The 26,094-nt window shown below is 34.5% G+C and overlaps 1 pseudogene; it reads right to left on the bottom strand.

The window, feature by feature from the left end:
• Positions 1-1,656: 1,656 nt before the first annotated feature.
• LOC106408589 lies at positions 1,657-25,546 on the bottom strand (annotated as a pseudogene).
• Positions 25,547-26,094: the final 548 nt, after the last annotated feature.

The raw sequence follows: 26,094 nt of genomic DNA, 5'->3' as shown, positions 1-26,094 counted from the left end.
ACACGCTCTTGATCAGTCCCATAACTGATCAGAACCAGCTCAGATCAACAAAACAGAAACTTGTTGTGGTTAAAAAGATGCCAAAACTTGAGAATGAATATGGGGATCATTACACACGACCACCAGACCCTATGCAGCATGAGAACCAAGTTATAATGAGCATTGGGCAAGGTGTATTGAGAGAAATCATAGATATTCTCCTAGGCATCCACAAGGAGCTAGTTCGGCCACCAGATCAATCAGCAAGGTTTCTGCTTGTTTTTAGAGATCTAATGCTCTCATTCTATCCGGGAGAGCATAGAACACATGCTGAGACAGCCATGGTTGAGGCGTGCTTATGGAGTAAATGGAGAGAAGCTTTTGCAGCAGCAGCTGGTTATGAGTTAAATGGAAAGGAAAGTTTTGTTTGCTACATACTAAGGCACGTGAGGAGCTTAGAGATGATTGAGCAAGGTTCCAAGAGCTTTCTGAAGCATGGAAAAGGATTGCAGTCCTGGGTATTTGATCCAGGAGATGATCATGTTTCTATCATCTTACAAGTCTCGGATTTGAGGACAAATCCTTTTGAAGGGAGAGAGGATGGTGTGACCCTGATCAGCTCCATACTAAAGAACATGAAGTCAAGGAAAGAAGAAGCTATGAAATGGATCATGGCGCGACCTGATGAGCTTTATGGAAAGCTAAAAGGCTTGATCCATGAGGTACTGGACCGAGAAAAGGCTATGGGCCTTGATGTGGCCTTTATAAAGCATGGACTGACTTTGGACAATCATGGAAGACCTGTGATAACCCTGATTGACAAGGAAATGGATAGGATGAAGCTGGTTAGACAGGAAATGGAATGGGAGATTCAGTCTGATCGAGAAATGGACTGGTCAAACCGACATATGCGAGAATTGAGTTGGAAATGGAAGATTGAGAACCAGAGCAGGAAATGGAACATGATGAGGACCTTTATCATCCGAATGAGCATAAGGAGCAGCTTGGTCGGACCTGGAACAAGATGGATCGAGCCCAAGAAAGAGTTGTTCGAAAAAGGCCTTTATCGGCCCGAAAAGTGGAAGGACAAGCCAGCTTGGTTTATGATTGGCCCAATATGATTATGCACGACCATTATGGTCTATTTTAAGTTGATTTGGTTTTATTATTTATGTAAACTCATTAGGAATAGGTTTTGGGCTTTATAAACCCATTGGGAGTCGGTTTGGTGTTTTAAATCAATTAGCACTAGGATTTGGTTTTGGTTTTCCTAAACCACATTGGTTTAGGCTTAGGGTTTTATGTTTTTCTCTTTTAAACAGTTGCACCACGTACATGTAACAGTCAACCATTATTTTATCAATAAAATTCCTTTTTGGTGCAAAACCAGATTGTTCTTGAGACTTTGTCTCTTTGTTCACCTAGGTGGACGTGTTCTATATCACACTAAGGGAGAGTTAATCTTCTGTGATCCATCCTAGACACTAAGCAGGGTGATCCTGTGTCTCAGGAGTAGCTAAACAACCTTTGAGCAGTCCATAGCTCGCAGGTGAAGTCCATAGCCATCTTCTATCATCTACCCACGCCCCCCTTCAAGTGATCCAGGGAGAGACAGCCATTCCAGGGCCGCACCAGGAAACAACTTTCTAAAGTACCATAGGGTGTGAGAGGGATTTTTCAGTCTGTTTCGTGGTCAAGAGCGTGAGAGAACCAAGCAGGGATAGTTCCTTTTGTTCTAAGCAATTTTGTGAAAGCAGAATCTGGCTTTCATGATTTCTCTTCTTCCATGACTTCTTCTTGTGATTTTGGTAAACCATCAGGAACATGAATATATATGAAGTTTCATCCCTTGCACTGAATCTGATTGCTCTGTAACTTCTAAACCATTCCTGGTTTTGTTGTCCTTCTCTATTGAAGCAAGTCAATGTAAACACCCGATTAACGATTTCACACCGCCTGTTTGCAAGATTATATACTCAACTTCCACCTTTGGCTTCTCTTCCTGTATTACATAAACCAAAATTTTTTTATCTATAAATGATAAAAATCTCACCAACATAAAACGTAAATAGAGATTCGTAACGATGGATATTACCTCAAGGTCTTTGAGTTCAAAGTAAGCCCCTCATCACCTTCGAGTGTTGAACAGTAATCTGTAATGAAACAAACATGTCTTAAAGATCTCATAACATTCACAAGTAGAAATTCTTGGATCAATTATTTAAATTCCAAGCCTTATATAAATAACTAGGGTCAGCCCGCCCTACGGGGGGGAAAGTTAGAAAAAAAAGTTATTTTATATAAATTTACATTATGAAGCATTTTTTAAAAAACATTGCGGGATGTCCAGAATAACGAAAGTCTTCTCTCTTTCAATTGTCTTTGGCTTCAATATGTATTCTCCCACCTTTGTTTCCTGTCCAAGTTGCATTTCACTCAGCAGCAGCGCATAGTTCAGCTTCTCTACACACCTTTATTTAACTTGCCATCTTTCTTTTCGTTATAAATATCAACTATACATGCCTTTTAAACACTTGTATGTTTACTTGACAAATTAACCATAAAACCAACCAATATGGGTAGAAAAAATAAGTATGTTAAGAGTGTTGCTTGTCAGGGTTAAAGGAAAGAGATAGAAACAGAGATTTGATCCAAGGATAAAATAAAAACTGAGTTAATCTTTTATTCTTCTAATGATGGTCATGTCTATCATCTATCCGTACAAAAATAAAACTTTACAGTCACATACAACTAATTCCTTAAGTTAGAAAACCAACTTAGTAGCTTGAGATTGAGAGCTCCAACTTAGGCGGATATACAATTGTTTTGGATGTAATTGATAACGTTTCATGTGCCAAATGTAGCAAAAACAAACATAGAAATATCATTTGACAACCTCCACCTCAACTTCTTCATATTTTAATCAGAAACTCCAATTTTCAAACCATGTCCGCGTCTAAGAGGCTAAGTCCTCTCTCTTTGAACTACAGGGCGGTGTGGCTTTGGAGCTTAAACTACAAAAAAAAAAAAGAAAACTGTGTTTAAGATGTTTCATCAAAGAACAGAGTTGAAAAGAGATACAGCTGCGTCTGCCATTATTCCTCTGCACTTTTCCTCTTTGAGCTTCTTCACTATAAAAAAAACAGAGATCACAGACTTCAATTAATAAGGCCGATTTTTTTCTAATAAGTTTGTAGTGTGATATTTAGGGTCTACAAAGGATATCTTATGTCTAAGAACTCTCTAAGTGAAGCAAAAATATGGAACCACAACCCCCAAATTTATCATTTCCGCATGCATAATATACTTCCTTTATACCTTCGATTAAAGAAAATATCATATCAGGAACAAACAAACAAACAGAAAAAACATTTCAAGTTCATGTTAAGGAATCATACCGAGGAAGGATAGGGTCGATGCACACATTATGCAAGGTTCACATGTTACGTAAAGAACGCATTTCGAGAATTTCTCAGCGACTTGTGAAGGTGAAAGTCTATCTTTTTGCCATTGTCCAATAAGTTCATCGATTGCTTCATCTCTGCATGTCTTGTGGCCTCTCTGAACAAAATTATAACAAACGACTTATTAAGTAGCATAGACGAAGCAACCAACATGACAATCAATAAACACTCTATGTCATCGCATTGTTTTATGTTTCAGAGTTACTCATACAGAGAAATAGGTGAAAGTTTATAAAAGATTACATTGCCTGTCTCATTAGTTCGGTTAAGCCCTGAAGCAACGATCTTACCCTCCTCAAGAATGACACATCTGATCCAGACAAACAGAAAGATAATAACTTAATTGATAATAGTATCGAGAAAGAGCAACTGGGATAAAGAAAAGTAAAAAAAATTAGATACCCCCACAGGAAATTCAAGAGCCTCTAGAGCAAGTTTAGCCTGCAATCCAAGGGAATCAAAACACTGTTACTCTAGAAAAGGAACAAAATTTTGCAGTATTGGGAGCCAGAACTGGTGTTACCTGACTTCAAATCGGAGAAAAAAAATTCTTGGCGGACTTCAAATCGGAGAAGAAAGTTATTGAATTCACGTTTAGGGATCATGTCATCGAACTTCCTCATGTCTGCCCATGGGACGTCTCCAACACTGACTATAACAATCGACAAAGCATATGAGCTGCAATGTTAAAGGAACTCCAGAAAATTAGCTTGTGGAAAAACAAAGTTGCTGAATTTAAGAAGAAAATATTGCACGTTCTTTTACCTCTCGTCAACAATGGCTTCCATAGTTGATTTCTCTTGTTGACTGAGTTCTTCCTAGGTCATAGCCAAACCTCTTGTCACCTTCACATTCAGAACGTGACCTTCACATTAAGTATCCAAAATCTGTTTTTTTCTTTCTTTTAAAAAGCTTTAAACTTTACCTGTCACAGTGGAAGCTGAAGACTTTCTCGTCATGGTTCGTTGCTGAATAATGATGGAAGAAAACATAGTGAGTAGTATAGATCGAAGATAAGATTTTTATAAGGAAACAAACTCACAGCGGCCAAACCCGAAACAGGGGATGCAGTTGTCTTCAACAAAAGGAGCCAAGGTTTGGCCAATTACAAAGATTACCTTCTTATATGGATTCGCAACTTCTCCGATCTATTGGTACAGATTGTCGCTGACAGAGTTGAGCTTCTCTGAATGCGTTAGGGTGAGGCCAAACATCGCAGTCTTAGAGCAAATTTATAGCAGAGACTCGCCGACGGAAACGACACATCGAAGGGCTCGTACTGCGTCTGTATTAATGCCATTAAAGTCGAGTTCCGTTACAGACAGAGAGAGAACTATCGATCGTCATTCTCGCCGAAATCAGACTCGCATGAACAAAGGCGAGAATTAGGTTGGAGCGCTGCGTTTTGTTTAATGAGGACAGGTGTCGCGCTCTCCTTGAACGAATTGATGACGTGTCGTCCTTGTTGGCATCACCAGGAGAGATTGAAAGTCTCTTTTATATATAAAGATTGTAATTAAGTGAAAAGAAATGACCATTAATAACCTTTTTTTTTTGTCACGAAACCATTAATGACCTTTATAATTGATTAAATGAAGGGAATAACAAGCTTGTCCTACGTCGCTTATGTTGGGCCCGACAAATATTAATTATGAGTGATTCAAGGCTAAAAAATGCCACCAATTCAAACACAGTGAATTTTTCGCAAACACTCTCGATAAGTATGTCTAGTCTAGTCATGATTAGAATAAGTATAGTTTTTTAGAGTATCGAATCTGCATTTAGTCTGTATATGTTTAGAGTTATTTCTATTCATGTAAAAATTGTTGGATCAATTATTTAAAACTCAAAGCTTATATAAATAATTGTAATTAAGTGAAAAGAAATAGCCCATTAATGACTTTTAATTGATTAAATGAAGGGAATAATAAGCTTGTCCCACACCGCTTATGTTGGGCAAGTATGAGCAATATATATATGCTCATGTGATATGAGAGGTTAAACGGCTTACGTAAAGAAAGGACTCCCCATGTGCGCGCTGCTGCCGCACGGACGGCTTTGCGTCGGTCTTGGCTTCTGGCCAATAATTTTTTTTTGACCAAGTTAAGCTTAATGTTTTTGCCTATTTAATTCACATTTCATTTTGTCTAGAAAATAAAAACATCATACATTTTATCCTCTCGAGATATTAAACGAGATAAGAGAGAGTCTTGGGGAATAAGTTTTGTAACTCAACTTCCCTCGATCTCTGCGAGATTCTTGCCCATGTGCAGCACCTGTTGTGGAAAGTATGTCTTCTCATTCTCTTTAAATAAACCCGACTCTCTCATTCATTCTTCACTACTTTTCGTATCGAAACCAACAACAAAAAATCGCTTAGCGTGAGTCATAAATCCAAGAGTGTTTCGTAGAACTTATATTTTGATAGGGCGATCACGAGTGAAGCGTGAATCGTCTGCCATGGTTGTATCTTGGGACTCGATATTCATATAGTACCGTCTCACTACGGAGTGAATATTTAGATTTAAGGAAAGAGATTATATCTCAACTCCATGTTCGTTTGCGAATACGATTTCTTATCATTCTTGTATTCTCTTTACAATCGTCTATTTCCTTAACATATCGCTTTTATTTTATCATTTATGTCAGTCTGGTTATCCGACTTCTACAATCTTAACTCTAATTTTTTTTTCTGTTTAAAGCGTTTGATCGGATTGAAAAACGGTTATATGAAACGGTTTAACAAGGATTTGTTAACGGGTTTTGGAACGATGTTTGCGATTTGCTTTGTAGCACTTCCGCGAAACGTTTCTTACTTATCTCATAACGGTTTGCGTTTTGCTCTGTAGCACTACCGCGTAACGTTGATTGATATACAACTGTTAGAAACCTTTTCTGGCTTTATTGAAACGATGTTAATTTGCGATTTGCTATATGCTTATCCGCGAAACGTTTCTTAGTTCTTCTGTAAACGGGTTTGCGATTTTCTTATAGCATCTTCTGCGAAACGTTTTAGATACATTATTCAAAAGGTTCTATACATGAATCGTTTCAATAACCGCTTTCGTAAGCAAGTTTGTGAAACATTCTAACTCTACACAAAACGGTTCCTGCGAACGCTTTTAAACTAGTTTGCAAAACCTTTTTTCATGTTATTATCAATATGATTTGGTTCAAACACCAAAAGTGAAAATTGATTTTAAACTATTATTTTTTGCTTAAAATAATATGTTATTTGTTGAATGGAGTATTGATTCACTTTCATGTTCGCTCAACAAAAAAATGACGAACGATAACAACACCACCATTGACACCACGAATGTCACTCCAACTTCACTCAACGTTGTAGCCACTGATGCAACCGTGACAACCGCTGGAACCATCACAGCGTCAACCGCTGCAACAACAACAACTATCCTTCCAGTGGGTAATACTGCTGATGAAACTGGGCACCATAGCCTATTCGGTGCTGGTCTTTATCAGTCAGATTCTGTTTCAGGAACCACAAGTGGTCCGGTGGCAGTTCAAACTTCTCCGTTTGTACCTAACGTGTTCAATCAAGGATTGATGCCATACAAGTTTGATGGAAAACGCTTCAAAACGTGGTAGAAGAAGATGATGTTCTTCCTAACAACGTTGAAGCTGGACAAATTCATCCAGAAGGACAAGCCCCTTGTCCCTTATGGAATTGATGATGTACACGCTCTCGCAAGTGTTGACATCTGGGTGCATTCCGACTTTGTCTGCAAAAGAAACATCTTGGGTCGCCTCATTCACCCATTGTACCGAGTCTACTGTGAGATTTCCAGTGCGAAAGATCTGTGGAGATCCCTGGACAAGAAGAACAGAGGTGAGGACGATGGCTGCCAGAAGTATGTGGTTGAGTCCCATGACTTAATGATGGATTCAAAACTCATCATGGATCAGGTGGAAGCATTTCAACTCATTTTCCATGAAATCTTTGTTGAATGAATGCCATCTACGAGACATTCGCAACTCTCAGCTTCATCGAGAAGGTTCCTTCAAGCTATGCAGATTTCAAGAACTACTTGAAGCATAAGAAGAAGAAGATGGGGCTTGAGGAGCTCATCATGAGGTTTCAGGTGGAATCCAGAAACCGAACTGCTGACAAGGTCACTGCTAAGGAGAATAGTGTCAACATGGCTGAGCACAAAGGCAAAGAAAAGGCACACACGCTCATTCTCTTGCCAAGCCTTCCAAAACTATTGCAGCCCTGAAGATCTCTGGAGAAAAAATCAAGAAAAAAGGCATTGAAATCAATGCGAATGTGGAGAAATTCAAGGGGAAGTTTCACTACTGCCACAACGTTGGATACAAGATTATTGAGTGTCGCAGCAAGATCAGAGATGAGAAGCATCAAGTGAATCTCACTGAGGAGGATCTCATTGCAATGGTGACTGAGGTCAACATGGTTGAAGGCAACAAACCCAGGGAATGGTGGTATGACACAGGGGCAACCACCTAAATTTGCACTGATAGGGCGATGTTTAACAGTTATCAGAAAAGCAAGACTGAGGAGAAGCTGTTCATGGAGAACACTGCAGTCTCCAAGATTAAAGGCCTCAGCAATGTGATTCTGAAGATGACATCTAGACGTGAAGTCAGTCTGACGAATGTGAAGCATGTGCCTGACATGAGGAAGAACCTGGTCTCGAGAACCTTGTTCGGTAAGAATGGATTCGCCACAAGTCTTGAGGCGGACAAGCTCATGATTAGGAAGAATGTGATGTAGTTGGAAAAGGGGTATGTTAAGGATGGACCTTTCAAGATAAATGTAATGACAGTCCCTGTGAAAGTTGTAGCTCCAAAAGTTTCAATGAATAAAAAAGAACCAGTTGCTTATTTGGCTGAGTCTTTTATAATATGGCATGCAAGACTAGGCCATGTAAACTACAAATCTATACAAAGATTAATGAATTTAAATCTAATTCTTAAATGCAAAACAAGTAAACAAAAATATGAAGTATGCGTAGAGGCTAAGCTCACAAAATCGCTTTCACCTCATGTTGAAAGAACTAATAAACCTCTAGATTTAGTTCACACCGATTTATGTGATTTAAAATACATACAAACTAGAGGTGAGAAAAAGTACTTTGTGATCTTCATAGATGACTCCACAAAATATTTTTATGTATATCTATTACATAGCAAAGATGAAACCTTAGAAAAAATCAAAGAATTTAAACTGGAGGTCGAAAATCAGCTTAGAACAACTATTAAAGTAGTTAGAAGCGACATAAGAGGCGAGTATGATGGTCCATTTAATGTATTTTGTAAAGAATATAATAAACCATCAAACTACAACTCCTTACTCACCAGAATCTAATGGAGTTGCTGAACACAAAAATCGAACTCTAAAAGAGATGATGAATGCAATGTTGCAGGAATCTGGGTTATCCCAGAACATGTGGGAGGAAGCATTGCTTACCACTAATTATATCCTCAACAAAATTCCACACTGGCAAAACTCCATATGAATTATCAAAAGGTAATTTACTTTCGTATAAATACCTCAAAGTGTGGGGGTGTTTGGCAAAAATTGTGGTACCGCTTTCAAGGAAGGTCCCTATTAGACCTAAAATAGTGGTTTGCATCTTCATCGAATATACACATAACAGTAGTGCTTATCGATTTATGGTACATAAATCTGAAATATCAGACATTCATGTCAATACAGTCATGGAATCAAGAAATGCATCTTTCTTCAAAAATATATTTCCATGTAAGGAAAAACAAGGTTCAAAACGAACTTGAGAAAAAAGAGACAACGGCAAGGACTCTGAAACTGAGACAAACGTCGAGATTTCTATAAACGATACTTCAGAAAATGAAGAACAAGATGAACATCGAAGAAGCAAAAGAGCTCAATAGAAAAATCTTTTGATGAAGATTTCCTAATGGCATTTTTAGTAGAAAATGTTCCAAAAACTTTGATAGAAGCTATGTCTTCACCAGAAGCTTTGTTTTGGAACAAAGCTATCAAAAGTGAATTTGACTCTATCATTCAAAATTATACATGGTACATAACAGATTTACCACATGGCTGCAAAGCATTAGAGAATAGATGGATAATGACACAAAAACCTGGTGAAAAATACATATCTAGGCTTGTAGTTCAAGGATTCCGACAAAAGGAAGGTTTTGACTATTTTGATACATATTCTCCAGTAAAGAGAATAACATCAATAAGACTGATGATAGCAATCACAACTTTAAGCGGCCTAGAAATCCATCAAATGGACGTAAAATCCGCTTTTTTAAATGGTGATTTAGAAGAGGAAATTTATATGAAACAACCTGAATGGTTTGTCATTCCAAGACATGAAGACAAAGTATGCCGGCTTGTAAAGTCATTTTATGGACTTAAACAAACTTCTAAATAATGGCACGGAAAATTTGACAATACAATGATATCAAATGGTTTCAAAATAAATGAATGTGACAAATGAATATACTACAAAACTACCAAAAATGTGTATGTTTTGCTATGTTTAGTAGTATATGCATTTGTCACATTCATTATCAATCAAACAAAGGACAAGCTCAAAGGAAAATTTGAGATGAAATACTTGGGATTAGTAGATGTAATTATGGGGTTAAAGTCACAAGAAATTTAGATGAAATTATCTTAACCCAATCTCTTTATGCTCAAACAATATTAGAGAGATTTAAAAATTACTCTAATGGTACGGCAAAAACTCCGTTAGATCCCTTACTCCACTTAACAAAGAATTCAGGTGAAGCGGTTTCACAAAACGAGTATGCACGTGTGATCGGAAGTCTCATGTACTTAACCAATTGTACTAGACCAGATCTAGCGCACGCAGTAAACGTACTGAGTCGATATACAAGTATTCCATGTCATAAACACTGGAAAACTATAACGAGAGTACTTAATTACTTGTGTCATAGCAAATATTTTGGGCTTCATTATGGTAAAGAACCACAGTTTTAGAAGGATACAGTGATGCTAACTGGATATCATATTCTAAAAACTCAAAATCCACAAGTGGATATGTCTTTACACTAGGAGGAGCAGCAATATCATGAAAATCTACCAAACAAACAATGTTACCCTTAGACAAAGCAGCAGAAGAAGATGAAGGGCTTAGAAATTTTTTGGAAGATATTCCTATGTGGGAGAAACATGTGACAGCTATACGCATACATTGTGATAGCCAATCATCTATAGCTCGAGCTCAGAATAATCTCTACAATGGTAAATTTCGTCACATCAGAAGATGTCATAAAACTATTAGGCAACTTATCTCAATTGGTGTAATCACAATAGACTACATCAAATCAGCTGACAACCTAGTGGATCCATTTACAAAAGGTTTTCCATGAGATGTTGTTGCTAAATCATCAAAAGGAATGCGTTTAAAGCCTATAACGAATGAGGATGCTTGATTGCAACCCTACCTATCATGACTGGAGATCCCATGTCATGTCCCCGATCCTAGATAGGATCGTCCGGACGGGCTGTGGTGCGAGGCAATGTGCTGAACAGGTTATCTGACCTTGAGACAAGTGTGCCATGGTCCAAATTGATGGTTAAGGACGTCACACAGCTGAGACTTAACCTGGATACGATGGAGACAAGTTAAATAGAGTTGGGCGAGTGATTCGGTAGCTGGACGAGGCTCGTGTCAAGCTCAATCTGCTCTATAGAGTGTGGAACCAGCTCAATAGAGTGTGGTGTCAGCTCACTCAGTTTTGTTCAGCTCATGGGAGCTGATGGACCAGCTCACTCAGCTGGGGACAGCTGGTGATCAGCTCACCTCAGCTTAGCGGAGTGTTCCAGTCCGGACCAGTGTGGCCGGGTCCGAGCCATCCCGTTGGTCCCTGTGGGACGATGAGTCCAGGTGCGATCTTGGCTGAACCAGGCAATGAGACAAAAGCCTGTAGGAGTTGGTTTCCGTGTGGGAACTGCCAAGGGAGTAGTTGGGCGGTGGTGGAAGCGGTTCTGAGCGGTTTTGGGCGAAAAGGTACAAGGGGACAAGTGGCATCTCCTTGGCCAATCCTTTGTAACCGATCGGCCAGAGCAGTTACCGGTCCTTCTCTATATAAATACATACCTTGGGGTCGATTTTTGGGCATCATATTTCCTAGGGAAAGCCCTGAAGAAATCGTGAGACAAAAGAGGGAGAGAGTGGCCGGCGACTTGAAGAGCAACTGTGTGTGGTGTTGGTTGATCTGCTCCGATCAAACTGTGATTGTGTGAAGCAGGATGGATACCAGACAGAAAGAGAAGGAGAAGGAGAAGGACTTGGCGCCTGGGGATCGGACTCTAAGGTTAATGGTGTGGTTCGCAAACCATTGGATATAGCCGGCGGTTGATCCGACCGAGTCTATGATCTATTTTTTTGGTTACACCCATCTCCACTTTCTGATTACTTCAACTTATACTCTGGATGATTATGGTTTAGTCTGTGGGTTCAGACTTGATGGCACTGAACCATGGCCTTGGCCGGGTCAGGAACGAAGCCCATGGCCTTAGCTGGGCTCTGTTCATGATCAGGATCCATATGATCTGGGTCGATTCATTGGATTTTGATTATGGAAATCTCTTAGTTGGGATTTATCATGAGTTTTATTGAATTTTAATTAATTTTTGGAGTACTTTCGAAATTGGTCAGATTTTGGTCTGATGAGTAATTGATGTTTAGATAAGGAACCAACCATGCAATGATAGATCCTTGTGTTTTCGTTATCTGATCATATGCTTGAGTGTTGTGATATGTTTGTCACTTATGATCATTAATCATAAGGAATGTTAGTTATCAACCTTGGTGTTGGTAAGCTATGTGCAAAGCATTGGCTAAGAGCCATAAAGAAGAGTATAGCTAGTACTTGGTGGTGTGGACCATAAGTACTGAGCCGTGTGTTATCTGATCTTGGACAAGGATGGATGACCTGATCCATTGGTGATGGAATAAGGTGTCTGTTCTGATTGATCAAAGGATGCACCGGATGTTAGAGCAAGATTGATCGGCTCCATTAGGACATGGTTCCATGGTCGGTTGGGTAAGTATGAAGACTCATCAGTTCTGAGTCATATGGGATGGTTGGTTGATTGACTTAGAATCTGATGGGCATTATTAGTCCATGAGAGGACTTGACATTATTAGTCCATGAGAGGATTTGGCATTATTAGTCCATGAGAGGACTTGGCATTATTAGTCCATGAGAGGACTTGACATTGTTAGTCAATGAACTGGACTTGGTATCATAAGCTGATAAGCAAAAGGATGTTGGATGATGCATAAGTCGGGAATGGCCAAATGCATATCCTTAGCTGTTTGAAGGCTCTCAAGGGTTACTTAAGTCTGTGGGGATGGTTGGCTGAATGACTAAGTACCTAAGGGATGTTTGATGAGTAAAAGAGCTAGATGCAGTAATATGGCAGCTCGCCATAGCTCGGTCATAGCTCAGCTCGAGTGTGACAGCTCAATCAGCTGTCTATGAGTTCATTCAGCTAGAGTAGCTGGGCCGATGAGCTAACAAGCTTCGGATGTGGCTAAGGTATGATCTAGCAACTCTTGGTTAGTTCTAGATAGAATGGACTATGGGAATAGAACCTCAGATTCGTACGACTTGCTTCGGGTCTAGGATCGACCTTTGAGCTAGCTGGTAGTTGAGAGTACGAGAGTACTAACCATTAGCTGAGGTGATTCGACCAGACAAGTGTTAGATTGGTTAAAGATCAATGGATGATAGATGTTATTCCGATGTGTATGTGTTGAATTGATCTAAGCTAAGAAAAGACTATGGTAGTCTGGACCTAAGATCTGAGTTGGCCCTCGCCTATGGGCGATGTTTTAAATAAAGGGAAATTTTTTGAGAGGTTCGGTCAGGGTATGGACCGAGCAACGTGAGGCATCGACCGCGGCCTAGTCGGTCGGGATCGGGTCTTACATCCCAAGACGTAGGTTCAAAGGGAAAACAAAATCAAACATAATCTAACCAAGGCATTTTGAGTCAAAGTAGTCTCTTCCCAGCTCATAAAATGATAAAAGTGCTAACGAATGTGAGAAGGATAAGTATGGGCTTTTAATGATTCCATAGTTTCTAAAACGAAGTATTATTCAATACTTTTCATGGTGAATCACCTAATGAGTGTGAAATGGGACCATTTCTAGGAGAATGAATGCATAGTTCACTCATAAAAACCAGTAATAGTTCAGGGCCACAACGAACACAAAAGAGAACTAAGTTCTACGAGAAAATGAAGTTGTGTTATGCATGTTGTCTCGGTCTACATAAAACACCATTTGGTTCAAGACATCATGTTCACCTTTTGGTAAAGTAAACCCGACAGACATTAACTATGAGTGATTCAAGGCTTAAAAATACCACCAACTCAAACACAGTGAATTTTTGGCAAACACTTTCGATAAGTCTGTCTAGTCTAGTCAAGATTAGAATGAGTATAGTTTTTTAGAGTCTATCGAGTCTGCATTTAGTCTGCATATGTTTAGAGTCATTTCTATTCATGTATAATTTGTTGGATCAATTATTTAAAGCCCAAGGCTTACATAAATAATGGTTATTAAGTGAAAAGAAATTGCCTATTAATGGCCTTTAATTGATTAAATGAAGGGAATAAGAAGCTTGTCCCACATAGCTTATGTTGGGCAAGTATGAGCAATATATATATGCTCATGTGATATGAGAGGTTAAACGGCTCAGGTAGAGAAATGACTCCCATGCACGTGCCGTCGGCTCGGCGTGGGCGTGGGTCTTGGGTCTTGGTGGAGGGCCTCCGGCCCAATAAGATTTTTTTTGTACCAAGTTAAACTCAACGTTTTTGCCTATTTAATTCTCAAAAAAACAACATGTATTTCGTTTTGAAACGACAACTAGTTTTTCTAGAAAATAAAAACGTCATGCATTTTATCCTCTCGAAATATTTAAACGAGATAAAAGAGAGTCTTGGGGAGTAAGCTTTGTAACTCAACTTCCCTCGATCTCCGCAAGATTTTCGCCCACGTGCAGTAGCTGTTACGGGAAGTGGGTCTTCTCCTTCTCTTTAACTAAACCCGACTCTCTCATTCATTCTTCACTACTTTTCGTATCGAAACCAATAGAAAAAAATCCCTTACCGTAAGTCATAAATCCGAGAGTGTTTCGTACAGTTTATAGTTCGATAGAGCGATCACGAGTGAAGCGTGAATCGTCTGTCATGGTTGTATCATGGGACTCTATATTCGTATAGTCTCATCTCACTACGAAGCGAATATTTAGAGTTAAGGAAAGAGATTTTATCTCGACTCCATGTTCATTTGCGAATACAATTTTTTATTGTTCTTGTATTCGCTTTACAATCATCAATTTCCTTAACACAACACTTTTATTATATCGTTTATGTCAGTCCGGTTATCCGGCTTCTACAGAAATTTCACACTCCCTCATAAAGATCTTTTTAGACAACACATCCAAGAACAGAACATAGAAAGTTGTTAAGTTAAAAAAAAAGTTGTCACAGATTATATAGCTTTTTTCTAACGTACCTGAGAGTTCGATCTCGGCTTTTTCGATCAATGGTGGATTTTGAATAATCCGGTCAAATTTTCCACTGCTGAAGAGCTCAAGCTTGGGGATTTCTCCGTCATATAACCTATTACAATCGCTGTAAAAGAAAACCTATTACAATTATCTGCTCTTTAGAATTTCAGAAAAATATATTGCTATCAAATAATTATTTTTAGTTATTAATATATAAATATTTTTAAAATTGTTAATTTTATAATTCGTATCAATACTAACTTTACACTTCTTTTGTTAATTAAATAATTTTTAGTATCATGTTGATTATCAAACACTCTCTTAAAAATAATATCAAATAAATTTTTACAATTCTCTTCTGAGTAGGACTTAAAAATATTATACAAATTTCTTTTGTTTATCAAATATTCTTTTACAGTTTTGTAGGATTTTAGAAAAAGAAATTAACATTACATAATCTTTTACAATTATACTTTTTCTACTATTTTAAAAAGAAATCTATCAAATAACTATTTCCAATTAATATTAACTATTTTTAAAAGTTGCAATTTTTAAAATTAGTTTTTTTTCAATATCATTAATGTTTTTACATTTTTTCTTGTTAATTGAATAATTGTTACTATCATGTTTATCATTAAATTTTTGAAGTAAAAATTACTATTAAATAAAATTTTACAATTGTCTCTGGACACGATTTTTTTTAAAAAGAAAAAATTCTTAATTGGTTAAGATTAGAAAATAATTTTCTTTTAGAAATCTCTTTTATTTAAGATTTTTGGAAAATAAGGATTTATTTTCACATAATGGAACTTTTTATTGATACATTCACCATCTAATTGTTTAATTGACAGTTTGAAACATATCACAATCATATGAGGTCAAATATTTGAAGTTAATTTTGGTTTATATTTTGTAACAAAAAATTATTAAAAAGTAAAATTAAGACTTTTAAAAAGGAAATTAAATATTTTATTTCTTTTAGATTTTTATACAACTATTTTACTTTTAATAGAAAAAATCTGTTTAATTATTTATATATTTGGTCTTATACATACAAACACATATTTATCATATAAGTTAAAAGTTATGCTAGCATCATAAGATGTAATAAGGATAATAAAAAGTTGAGTTGTATCAAGAAATGAAAAAAAATACTCAGGTAATATTTTTCAAGTAAATACTATTGTGTTTTGTAAAAATAATATGTGGAAGCTTAAACCTAAATATAGATGTGAAATATTTGTATTTTTTTCATAACTTTTTTAACATAAAATTATTTATTAAAAAAGAAAGTTATTTACTTACAAGAAAATAATAAGAGTACTTTTACAGTTTTCTTTTGATTATGCTTTTAAAAAATGTAATATTATTTATTTTAAAGTTAGTTTATCGCCATGTTTTGATTAAATAATTTATTGTACTTGTAAGATTTTACAATTTTTTTGTTTAACCTTTATTTCTTAAAAGTTAATGTTTATATTTTATAATTCTCTATCTTTAGTATCTTTCAAAACAAACATTATAAAAAAATAATAATAATAATAGTAATAATAATAATACTATTAAATAATATTTATAATTAAATTTTAAGAAAAATCATTTTTATTATTTTAGTATATTTTTTTATTATGATATAGTGTAACACAAATCAAATTTTAAAATATATAACTACCATGTATCACAATCATGTTAATTAGCAATTTTGAAGAACCAAGTTCAATATAATCTTTTATAATTATATTTTCATTAAAAGTTTAGAAAAGAAAAATTATATTAAATAAATTGTTTTCAAATCTATTTTTAAGATTTTTAAAAAGGAAAATTTCTAAAAACATTACTAGTAAATAGTTTTTATAAATAGTTTTTACTATTAAATAATTTTTAAATTCGTTTTTATTATCTTATTATATGTAGTTTTAATCATTATACATTTAAGCACATGTCACAATATTAGAAGGAAAATAATTATCAAAACATCTTTTGCAATTATCTTTTGATTAGGATTTTAAAAAAGAAAAATTACTATTAAATAATATACATAATAAGATTTTTAATAAAATTTGTTTTTGTTAATATATTAGTATATATATTTTTAATTATAAAATAGATTAACACATGTCACAATTTTATTATATAATTTTTATGTGTCGCGATCATGTTAATTAACAACTTTGAAGAACCAAGCTTTATATAATAAGATTGTTAACACCGTCATCAAACCACTAAACCCTCTAAACACTAAACTCTAAACCTTTGGATAAACCTTAAATCATTGGATAAATCATAAACATTAAACACTAATTATTTCTTAGCTACTACTACTTTTTATTTATTTTTACATTTTGTTATTTTAACAGCATAACATGACTTGCCAAAGTCTTATTATTTGTTTCTTTTTTTTTCAAAAACAGAATATAAGGTGGCAAAATATTATTGGTTAGTGAACTTCCAGATTCACCATAAGAAGTGAACCCACGAAAAACTCATTATGCTTTAATTCATTACTTAGTATGAGAACCACTAATCAAGTTACTAAACTATTATATTTATTCATATATGATAACCATAAAATATGTTTGTTAAATGATTTTTAGTTGATTCATTGATTTAATTAATAAATTATTTTATATCATTTAATGTAAATATAAATCTTATTTTTATTAAGTTAATAAGATATGAGCTTGTTGTGTTGCAACGGTTTTCGTTTGATGATTTAATTTAATAAAAATCATAAAATAATAAATCATTTTATTATAGTATTATGATTGTTTTTTGTATATGTTGTTTGAGATTTATTTTATAATTAAAACATGTTTTCACACATAAGTTCAAGGTAATATTTGTATTTTATAATCATGGTGCATAGATGAGTTGTTCTAAACTTTATACTAAGGATTAGAAAAAGTATTATACATAAACATTTAAACTTAACAAAATCCGAAATAAGAAATGAAAAGTAAAAAGAAATGAAAGTTAAATACACCAATCGAGTCAATGACAACATTATACATGTTCTTATATACTAATTTAATGTTTTATTAAATAAGTCTTTAAAATTTTATTTTGCTAGTATTTCTTAAAAAAAGGAAAACATTCTATTTTATAAATTTCGTTTTCTATTTACAATTAAAATTAAAAAAATAATCTTAAATGCTCTTTTACAATTTTTTTCACGATTTTAGAAAAAATCAATTATTGTCATATAACCTATTACAATTATCTTCTCTTTAGAATTTAAGAAAAAAAAATATTGCTATCAAATAATTGTTTTTAATTATTAATAAATATTTTTAAAATTGTTATTTTTACAATTCGTATCAATAATAATTTTAAACTTCTTTTTTTAATTAAATAATTTTTAGTATCATATTCATCATCAAACACTCTCTTAAAAATAATATCAAATAAATTTTTACCATTCTTTTTTGGTTAGGACTTAAAAATATTATACAAATTTCTTTTGTTTAGATTTTTTTTATTAAAAAGGAAAACAACTATCAAATATTCTTTTACACTTTTGTAGGATGTTAGAGAAGGAAATTAATATTACATAATATTTTACAATTATATTTTGTCAAGGATTTAAAAAACAATCAATTTTTTTATCAAATAACTATTTCCAGTTAATATTATCTATTTTTAAAACTTGCAATTTTCAAAATTCATTTTTTCAATATCATTAATATTTTTACAATTTTACTTGTTAATTTAATAATTGTTACTATTATGTTTATCATTAAATTTTTGAAGTAAAAATTACTATTAAATAAAATTTTACAATTTTCTCTGGTCACGATTTAAAAAAAGAAGGAAAAATTCTTAATTGGTTAAGATTTGAAAATAATTTTCTTCTAGAAATCACTTTTATTTAAGATTTTAGGAAAAGAATAAGTTATTTTCACATAATAGAAGTTTTTATTGACACATTCATAATCTATTTTTTAATTGACACATATCACAATCATATCAGGTGAAATATTTGAAGTTAATTTTGGTTTATATTTTTTAACACAAAATTATTAAAAAGTAAAGTTAGTTAATTATAAGAAAAATAAGATTACTTTTACGTTTTTACTTTATTTAAACTTTTAAAAAGGAAATTAATTATTTTATTTATTTTAGATTTTTATACAAATATTTTTTTAATAGAAAAATTCTGTTTAATTATTTATATATTTTGACTTATACATACAAACACATATTTATCATATTCACACATACTCATGTACGATAATAACATCAAAATTAAAAGTTATGCTAGCATCATAAGATGTAATAAAGATAATAAAAAGTTGAGTTATATCAAGAAATTAAAACAAAATAATAAGGTATTATTTTTCATGTAAATATTATTGTTTTTTGTAAAAATAATATGTGGAAGCTAAAACCTTAATATAGATGTGAAATATTTGTAGCTATTTTTTGTCATAATTTTTTAACATAAAATTATCTATTAAAAAGGAAAGTTATTTACTTATAAGAAAACAGTAAGAGTACTTTTAAAATTTTCTTTTAATTATGCTTTTACAAAAGTAATATTATCTATTTTAAAGTTAGTTTTTTTCCATCTATTTATTAAATAATTTATTGTACTTGTATGATTTTACAATTAGTTTTTGTTTAGCATTTTTTTCTTAAAAGTTAATGTTTATCTTTTATAATTATCTATCTTTAGTATCTTTAAAAAAAACTTATAATGAAAAATAATAATAATAATAGTAATAATAATAATAAGACTATAAAATAATATTTAAGAAAAATTGTTTTTATTATTTTAGTATATATATTTTAATTATGATAGAGTTTAACACATATCACATTTTTAAATATATAACTACTATGAGTCACAATCATGTTATATAGCAATTTTGAAAAACCAAACTCAATATAATATTTTATAATTATATTTTCATTAAAAGTTTAGAAAAGAAAAATTATATTAAGTAAATTGTTTTCAAATATATTTTTTAGGATTTTAAAAAAGGAAAATTTCTAAAAACATTAGTACTAAATATTTTTAATATCATTTTACTATTAAATAATTTTTAAAAGTAGTTTTTGTTCTTAAGTTGTTTTTATTATATCTTATATATATATATTTTTAATCATTATTGTTTTATAAACACATGTCACAATATTAAAAAGAAAATTATTAGAAAATAATCTCTTGCAATAATCTTTTGATTATGATTTTAAAAAAGGAAAATTAATATTAAATAATATATATAATAAGATTTTTAATAAAATTCATTTTTCTTAATATCTTAGTATATATATTTTTAATTATGAGATAGATTAACACATGTCACAATCTTAAATATATAATTATAATGTGTCACGATCATGTTAATTAGCAACTTTGAAAACCAAGCTTTATATAATAAGATTAATAAATTAATTTATTATTTTAATATGTCTTAAATAAAAAAATAAAAATTCTAAAATTTATGCATTTAAATATGTAGATATATATATATATAAATATTCAAATAAAAAATAATACATACAATTTTAATTAAATAAAAATTAATTCTATAATTTAAATTTAGCGAAAGCTAAAAAAAATTGATAAGCCAAAAAATATAACTTAGGAAAAAATATTTATATTTCTATTGAGAAAAATAATTTTAAAAAATTAAAATTAAAACTTTTACTTTAGAAAATAATATATATTTTAAAAAATATTATCACTGTGCATGGCGCACGAAAAATGGGAATTGAATCAAGTCCGTGCTTTCCAAATTGGGGGTCGAGCTTTTTTTTTTTTTTTTTTTTTTTAACAGGAGGTTCAAAGGTGACCCGTAATCCGCACGTGGTTTCCGTTTGCCCAAAGGCCCGTAATCCGCACATGGTTTCCGATTGCCAACCAATTGGGGGTCGAGCTTATCAACATAATTACTGATTTTGAGCAGTATGAAGAGTTCCCTTGAACGTGTTCTTTGTCTGATATGCTTTTGTCAAGCTGATTGGATTTTGAGCCTCATAACGTAACTCAATTCGTTTTAAGGAGTCAGCTTTACTAGCCCCCGAACATTGTAAGTTCCAGGTGAAATAGAGATATAGATTTTTCTGAGCAGAAACCGAGCTAGAGATCTTGACGAGCTGTTCAGCTAAAAATAATAATTTGGTACCCGCTTCATAGCTAAAATAAAGTAATACCTTGGTCCCAAAATTGTGACTAAAGCAGAAATCAGTACCTTGCTTGTAAGAAGAAGCATAACTAAAGTGGCTCGCTTACGGTATAAGACAGAGCTATAGAATATGACTAAGAGGGCAGTTAAAAGTCATTCTCATCGAGTTGTGGCTTTTCCAGTAACATCAATTCAATAGCGGCCGCAACTTGTTACCTCGTTGAGATCTTTTGTTCTAAGATGAACTGAGCTAACAAAGAACCTTAGAAGTTAGTTCTTGCGAATTGGGATCTCCAATGTTAAAATGGATGACTAAGGTGTCAAAATGATGACAGTGATCTCGCAGCACGTTGAGAAATGTGGTTTGTCGAGGTCGGTTGTTTTTTTCATAATGAAGTGGATAGATTTTATCTATTTTGGTATTCTAGATTTTATCCACTTCAGTTTCTGCCTAATGTTGGCATGATCCAAGTCACCTCTTTAGGGTGTTGGTGGAGGAAATTTTCCTTCAGTGTTCAATCTTTTGTTGAGATCCTGTCACCTTAGGCATTGTCAGGCATGATGGCTTGTATACGTTGGACTTCGATGTTGTTTATTTCCACATATTTTTGAAATGCTTTGATAATGGTAATACTCATTTGAAAGAACACCACCATAGACTCTTCAGTATAGTTAGATATTGCACCATAACCCAGCGGCTAAACGCATTAACTCCTCTTATTGGTTCGATTTCAGTAGCATACAAAACCTCTGTTCTTTTCTCTCCAAATCCACATAAGATACTTCTATCTGGCTGGCATTTCAAAAACAGAATGATGAAATCCCGCATGTTCGGTAACAAGAATCCTCTTTGGTTACGAATTGGCAGAGATCTCTTCCGGGTTTTAAGAAATTTAACGTGGTTTCATCTTGGGTGGATATTTTCCAGAATTGTGTTTCAATGTGGATTTCCTAAGTTTCATAGTAGCAAAGCCCTTTTAAGGTGGATTCTACTTTGGGAGCGGAGCTAATTTCCATTAAGGGTTTGAGTAGTTGTTAGCATTTTATAACAATCAGAAAAACAATGTAAACTATTATTTAAATTCTATTATAAAATAAAAAACGAACAACATAGTATCTAGATGTTTCATCTGGATATAAATACTAACTATAAAAATGAACAATATTTGGATACAATATCCAGATGTTGTTTCAGATACTGCATTTAGAAGGTGCATTAAATACACAAACGAACATAGCCTTGATGTATTCACATCTGTCTCTTTTGAATTTGTGGATTACCGCGAACCCGCTAACACGTAGATCATTTTAATTAAAATTAAATATTTTAATTTACAAAAAAATTGATAATCTAAATTGTAAAATATGTTTACTCACATCCGCCCACATCTGTAAAATACAAACTTATTAAAACAATTTGATCCACATTCACTCAGTGATGGGTCAGATTCCAACTTAACTTTAAAACCAAAAATTATTAAAAGAATTTGACACACATTCACTCTGTGGCGGGTCAGATTCCAGCTTAACTTTAAAACCCAAACTGTTTGTTTAAAGATATTATTTTTTTGACGAAATTTTAAATTTATTGATCATCATGAGAAAATTTTATATGTACAAAGAATGAGTTCATATGGTGCTACTGCAAAACTTTTAAAGAATTAAAACTGAGCCTGAAACCATCTCTGCATTAGCCCATGCAGCCTTGGCTTCAAGTGGTACTTTGTAGAGGAGATCCTGTTCTTCATTGTCTTTTTTTATCAACTGAGCAAGCTTATCCACAGTCTTCACACCCCCATTATTTTGTCGATCATTGCGTTCCCGCCATATGAAGTAGATCGTAGTCTGCAGAACAAGTCTCAAAAGAATGTTGGTGAGGCGATCATAAGTGCCCGCAAGCATTCTTTGTATCGTGGTTTTCCAGTCTGGATCAGGGTCTGAGCCAAAGAGATTGCCAACAACGCTTAACCACAGTCTGAATGTATAGGGACATGCGAAAAACAGGTGATCCCTCGTCTCATCCGACTCTCCACAATAGACACAGACCTGCACCTTGCCCCATTGTCGAGTGTCGGTGACCTGTTGCAAGTCTATCCTTTATAGATAACCAACTAATGAAACCATAACGAGGCACGCCTTGGGGAAACCAAACAAGCTTGCTCCACTAAACTTCTTCCTTACGCCCACGGAGCAGATGCCAAGTAGCTGACGATATAAACTTTTCCTTAAACTCATCCTCCCCACACTTCCAAGACACACCATCAGGCTCCTATAAAATTAAGGATAAAGGAAAAGAGGATACGATCTGGATCACTTCTCTGATACGCTGGTTACAGCAGTTTCGAAATCTCCACACACCATCACGCAAAACTTCACATACCCTTGCTTCCCTGGCTATACCAAGATTCTGTGTACCAATCTCACCAGTAAGTTCAATGATATGACCCTGCGGATGCCACAAATCAGTCCAGAACCTCACATTTCGACCATCTCTGATGTTCATCCGTATGAAGTTTTTAGCTAAAGATTTCAACCTAAAGAATTTCCTCCAAACCCAAGACCCTAAACATGTATCCTTTGCATCCCAGAAAGTCTCCTCTCTCAATAGATAATGTCTTGCCCAGTCTCCCCATAAAGAACTAGAGCAGGAGAACAACCGCCATATAAGTTTCAGCATGAATACATTACTAACATCTTTCACACGCCTGATTCCCAATCCTCCTTCTTCATATGGACAGCACACATTCTCTCATGCTACCTTTGCCTTTGATGTATCATGAGGTGATACACTCCATAAGAAAGCAGAGCACATGCTCTCGATCTCATCAATACAAGATTGCGGCAGACAACACGCAGCACACCAGAAATAAGTTATACTTGCGATTACTGATTTTATGAGTAACAGTCTTCCTGCATAGGAGAGAGCTTTGCTTGTCCAAGAGAGGAAACGGTCCCTAATCGTTGAGACCAACGGCTCATAGTCATTCCTCGACATAATTTTTGAAGTAAGAGGAAGTCTATGGTACTTTATGGGTAGAGCTGAGATAGATAGCCCCACTGCTGCAGCTTCATTTTCCAGCAATTGTTTACTTCTCCATGCTGAAAGATAATTGATTTTGATATGTTTATCTTCAGACCTGACAAATTTCCAAAATCCTCAAACACTAGCAGAGTATTACGAAGTGATGCCGAAGAGCCATCTATGAAGACAACAATGTCCTCTGCAAATCTCAAGTACGGCAGGTTGACATCTTTACACTAGGGATTATAACCAATAAGACCACTAGCAGCCGCCTTGTTTAATAACTTGGACAACACATTACTTATGAGGACATAGAGATATGGTGACAGTGAACACCACTGCCTGATCCCCATGCTGCTTTGAAAGAAACCCTCAAGTTCACCATTGACTGATACTGAAAACGCTGCTGTGTCTATGAAATGCATAATCCAGGTAACAAAGAGATCCAGGTACTTCATTGCACATAGAGTATCTTCAATGAAAGACCAACTAACCGTGGCAAAAGCTTTTGATATGTCCAACTTTACAGCTGCCCGAGTGGATACCGAAGGCTTATGGTAATCTTTGACGAGCTCAGTAGCTAATAAGACATTCTACAGCAGTAGACGTCCCTCTACAAACACACACTGATTCAGATCAATAGCCTCAGGAAGAGTAGCCTTAAGTCGTGTAGCTAATATTTTTGGGATAACTTTGTAGATTACATTGCAGCATGCAATTGGCCGGAAATCACAAATCTTCTCAGCAATTGTTGTTTTCGGCACAAGGGATAGCAGAGTAGCATTGACACTTCGGGGCATGAAACCATAAATAAAGAAAGACTGTACAGTCGTCACAAAATCTTTCTCAGTCACAGGCCAAGCAGCTTTGTAGAACTTCATGGGGAAGCCATCAGGCCCAGACGCCTTGTTACTAGGCATAGTGAGAAGAACTTCCTTAATCTCAGCAGCTTGAAGTGGCTTCATAATTCTACTCGCTTCCTCAGTGGAGCACTGATGGCCAATAAGCGCAGAGAGCTCTTCCTGAGGTAACCTCGCATGATTTTGCTGGGAGCCATTTAAAAAAGTCTCAAAGTGTGTAGCTGCTTCTTGCCTTATATCAGAGAGCGATGTGAGGATCCTGCCATCTGCTGTAATAATCTTCCTAATGGTATTCCTCGCATTCCTACTATGAGTGACTCTGTGAAAGAAACGCGAGTTTCTGTCCCCAAGCCCAGGCCACTGAATCCTCGACTTTTGATAGTAAAATTGTTCCTCAACACCGGAGATATGATGCCAGTATTTTCAGGCATCTGAAGCTTCTTCGAAAGCAGAGGTATGTGGGTTCTGCATCGATTCCGTTTGCTTAGCACAAAGATCTTCGTAGGCTTGCTTCACACGCCCTGGTAGATCCCCATACACATCCCTATTCAGACTTCTCATTTCGAACTTTAGTGACTTTAGTTTCTCATGGAATCTACGAAGCGCTGAGCGTGAATGAAAAAGTGGATCAGTCTCATTCCAAACCCGAGAAACAACCTCCAAGAACCGAGGATGCGAAGAAACAAGGTTTAAAAACTTGAAGGGCTTCATATTTCCCTGAATAACTTATCGAAGCTGCATGTGCATACACATGTGATCGGACACACCACCAGACTCAAATGTTGTAAAAGATTGCGGAAATGCATTGACCCAACTACTATTTGCCATAACTCGATCCAGTTTCTTACTTATGGGATTGTCATCTTGACAGTTTGTCCAAGTAAAGAAAGGTCCAACCTGAGCTATTCGGAAGGATTATTTAAAGATATTTTGCATAGTAGACTATTCTGAAGATAATACAATCTTATCTGGAATTATATGAATATACACACAATTAAACCCAAGTAACCAACAGCGCTTATTTAGGCCATTTTCTAAATCACCCCCCCTTCCCAAACAATTCATCTGTACTATTTTTGATATACCATGGATTTGACCTATTTTTACTC

Source organism: Brassica napus, chromosome A7 (genome assembly GCF_020379485.1).
Source record: "Brassica napus cultivar Da-Ae chromosome A7, Da-Ae, whole genome shotgun sequence".
NCBI classification, from domain to species: domain Eukaryota; kingdom Viridiplantae; phylum Streptophyta; class Magnoliopsida; order Brassicales; family Brassicaceae; genus Brassica; species Brassica napus.
The sequence above is the reverse complement of the archived record's forward strand: the minus strand, read 5'-3'. Positions and strand labels throughout refer to the sequence as shown.